The sequence below is a fragment of the Triticum aestivum genome, chromosome 3B, assembly GCF_018294505.1.
Source record: "Triticum aestivum cultivar Chinese Spring chromosome 3B, IWGSC CS RefSeq v2.1, whole genome shotgun sequence".
NCBI lineage: Eukaryota > Viridiplantae > Streptophyta > Magnoliopsida > Poales > Poaceae > Triticum > Triticum aestivum.
The window spans coordinates 636,915,011-636,919,477 of record NC_057801.1 but is presented as its reverse complement, the minus strand read 5'-3'; positions in this window follow the sequence as shown (position 1 = coordinate 636,919,477).

The window sequence follows — 4,467 nt, the reverse complement described above, 5'->3', positions numbered from 1 at the left end:
TCGGTTCAGGGACTCCCCCGTATAAATATAATTTATGGCCATTTCGTCATGGAGTGCATCTGGCGCAAACACTTGCTCTACCAAATTTCCCATTATGGGAGCAAGGTCCTTTAGATTTCCCGCGCCAATGTGTGCGCTCACATCTCCGCTGGGTGTTTCCCCTATGGGAAAGTTTAAGTCCGGAATTTCGTGCACTGAATTTTCCGTACTTGTGCCAGGTCTCGACCGGCTCCCCGTTTCAATTTGGGGTACTTTGGCGACAGGCTGCGATAAATCTCTCTTATCCTTTTTCGTCAGGCGTCCCCGAGTACTTGGGATTTGAGAAGCCGGATTTCTCGTCCTTTTAGGCCTTTGGACGGGAGCGGGTATACCATCATTTTTCTTCGGTATTTCAACCCTTTCTGGTGCATTGCACGCGTGCACATGCAATTTTGTCACAGTCTTTAAGTCACTAAAGTGGTCAGGCAGTTGATTTGCTAAAGACTGCAAATCTATTATCTTTTGGACTTCTCTCTCAGTCTTAGCAGTGCGCGGGTCATGAGCGTGGATCCCCGTGGCTTGCCACGTGATTTCTCGACTTTTAGCATCAAGGGGTTGATTCTCTCCCCCTAAAGTCGGGAAAAGATCCTCGTCAAAAATGCAATCAGCAAAACGAGCCGTGTGACAGTCACCTGTCATGGGGTCCAGATACCTGATTATGGACACAGTCTCATAACCAACGTATATCCCCGACTTACGGAGCGGGCCCATCGCCGATCGCTGAGGGGGTGGTATTGGTACATATACCTGGCAACCGAACCTACGAAGGTGGGAAATTTTCGGTGCCGACCCTTGCGCAAGTTGAACAGGAGAGTGGATGTTGTAGGCCGGCGGTCGAAAGTTGATGAGATTAGCCGCGTGTAACACCGCATGGCCCCAACATGTAGTTGGTAAATTACAACCCTGAAGGAGCGGTCGGGCAATGAATTTAATTCTTTTAATCAATGCCTCGGCAAGTCCATTTTGTGTATGAACATGTGGTACCGAGTGCTCAACTTTGATTCCCATTGCCATGCAATAATCATCGAACGCCTTTGAAGTAAATTCTCCGGCGTTGTCCATTCGAATAGACTTTATATGATAATCCGGGAAATTATTCCTCATTTGTATGATCTGTGAGATCAATTTTGCAAAGGCATGGTTCCGTGTTGACAGCAGGCAAACATTGGACCATTTAGAGGAAGCATCAATGAGCACCATAAAGTACCAAAACGGCCCCATTAGGGGCTGAATTGGACCGCATATGTCCCCATGGATACGTTCCAAGAACGCGGGGATTTCATCCCTCACCTTGAGGGGCGTGTTGGAAATATGCCCTAGAGGCAATAATAAAAGTATTATTATATTTCATTGTTCATGATAATTGTCTTTTATTCATGCTATAACTGTATTATCCGGAAATCGTAATACACGTGTGAATACTTAGACCACACTATGTCCCTGGTAAGCCTCTAGTTGACCAGCTCGTTGTGATCAACAGATAGTCATGGTTTCCTGACTATGGACATTGGATGTCGTTGATAACGGGATCACATCATTAGGAGAATGATGTGATGGACAAGACCCAATCCTAAGCATAGCATAAAAGATCGTATAGTTCGTTTTGCTAGAGCTTTGCAAGTGTCAAGTATCTCTTCCTTCGACCATGAGATCGTGTAACTCCCGGATACCGTAAGAGTGCCTTGGGTGTATCAAACGTCACAACGTAACTGGGTGACTACAAAGGTGCATTACAGGTATCTCCGAAAGTAGCTGTTGGGTTGACACGGATCGAGACTGGGATTTGTCACTCCGTATGACGGAGAGGTATCTCTGGGCCCACTCGGTAATGCATCATCATATTGAGCTCAATGTGACCAAGGTGTTGGACACGGGATCATGCATTACGGTACGAGTAAAGTGACTTGCCGGTAACGAGACTGAACAAGGTATTGGGATACCGACGATCGAGTCTCGGGCAAGTAACGTACCGATTGACAAAGGGAATTGCATACAGGGTTTGATCGAATCCTCGACATAGTGGTTCATCCGATGACAACATCGAGGAGCATGTGGGAGCCATCATGGGTATCCAGATCCCGCTGATGGTTATTGACTGAGAGCGTCTCGGTCATGTCTGCATGTCTCCCGAACCCGTAGGGTCTACACACTTAAGGTTCGGTGACGCTAGGGTTATGAAGATATGTATATGCAGAAACCCGAATGTTGTTCGGAGTCCCGGATGAGATCCCGGACGTCACGAGGAGTTCCGGAATGGTCCGAAGGTAAAGAATTATATATAGGAAGTGCTATTTCGGGCATCGGGACAAGTTTCGGGGTTATCGGTATTGTACCGGGACCACCGGAAGGGTCCCGGGGGTCCACCGGGTGGGGCCACCTGTCCCGGGGGGCCACATGGGCTGTAGGGGGTGCGCCTTGGCCATCATGGGCCAAGGGCACCAGCCCCTATAGGCCCATGCGCCTAGGGTTTCCCCCTAGGAGGAGTCCTAGTGGTGGAAGGCACCCCTAGGTGCCTTGGGGGGGAGGGAAACCTCCCCTAGGCCGCCGCCCCCCCTAGTAGATCTCATCTACTAGGGCCGGCGCCCCCCCTGGCACCCCTATATATAGTGGGGGAGAGGAGGGACTTCATACACCAGCCCCTGGCGCCTCCACCTCCCCCCGTTACGTCTCTCCCTCGTAGTCTCGGCGAAGCCCTGCTGCTGTGACGCCCTGCATCCACCACCACGCCGTCGTGCTGCTGGATCTTCATCAACCTCTCCTTCCCCCTTGCTGGATCAAGAAGGAGGAGACGTCTCCCGTCCCGTACGTGTGTTGAACGCGGAGGTGCCGTCCGTTCGGCGCTGGTCATCGGTGATTTGGATCACGTCGAGTACGACTACATCATCACCTTGCAAGCTTCCGCACGCGATCTACAAGTGGTATGTAGATGCAAACTCTCTCCCTAGACTCGTTGCTTAGATGAACTCATAGATGGATCTTGGTGAAACCGTAGGAAAATTTTTAATTTTCTGCAACGTTCCCCAACAGTGGCATCATGAGCTAGGTCTATGCGTAGTTCTCTTTGCACGAGTAGAACACAACTTTGTTGTGGGCGTGGATTTTGTCATCTTACTTGCCTCTACTAGTCTTTTCTTGCTCAACGGTATTGTGGGATGAAGCGGCCCGGACCAACCTTACACGTACACTTACGTGAGACCGGTTCCACCGACTGACATGCACAAGTTGCATAAGGTGGCTGGCGGGTGTCTGTCTCTCCCACCTTAGTTGGAGCGGAATCGATGAACAGGGCCCTTATGAAGGGTAAATAGAAGTTGACAAAATCACGTTGTGGTGATTCGTAGGTAAGAAAACGTTCTTGCTAGAACCCAATTGCAGCCACGTAAAAGATGCAACAACAATTAGAGGACGTCTAACTTGTTTTTGCAGCGATTGATCATGTGATGTGATATGGCCAGAAGTTGTGATGAATGATGAATTGTGATGTATGAGATCATGTTCTTTGTAATAGGATTCACGACTTGCATGTCGATGAGTATGACAACCGGCAGGAGCCATAGGAGTTGTCATTATTTTTTGTATGACCTGCGTGTCATTGAATAACGTCATGTAAACTACTTTACTTTATTGCTAAACGTTAGTCATAGAAGTAGAAGTAGTCGTTGGCGTGACAACTTCATGAAGACACGATGATGGAGATCATGGTGTCAAGCCGGTGACAAGATGATCATGGAGCCCCGAAGATGAAGATCAATGGAGCTATATGATATTGGCCATATCATGTCACAACTATATAATTGCATGTGATGTTTATTATGTATTATGCATCTTGTTTACTTAGGACGACGGTAGTAAATAAGATGATCCCTTATAAAATTTCAAGAAGTGTTCTCCCCTAACTGTGCACCGTTGCTACAGTTCGTCGTTTCTAAGCACCACGTGATGATCGGGTGTGATGGATTCTTACGTTCACATACAACGGGTGTAAGACAGTTTTACACAGCGAAAACACTTAGGGTTAACTTGACGAGCCTAGCATGTGCAGACATGGCCTCGGAACACGGAGACCGAAAGGTCGAACACGAGTCGTATGGAAGATACGATCAACATGAAAATGTTCACCGACGATGACTAGTCCGTCTCACGTGATGATCGGACACGGACTAGTCGACTCGGATCGTGTAACACTTAGATGACTAAAGGGATGTCTAATCTAAGTGGGAGTTCATAATTTGATTAGAACTTTATTATCATGAACTTAGTCTAAAACCTTTGCAAATATGTCTTGTAGATCAATGGCCAACGCTAATGTCAACATGAACTTCAACGCGTTCCTAGAGAAAACCAAGCTGAAAGATGATGGCAGCAACTATACGGACTGGGTCCGGAACCTGAGGATCATCCTCATAGCTGCCAGGAAACAATATGTCC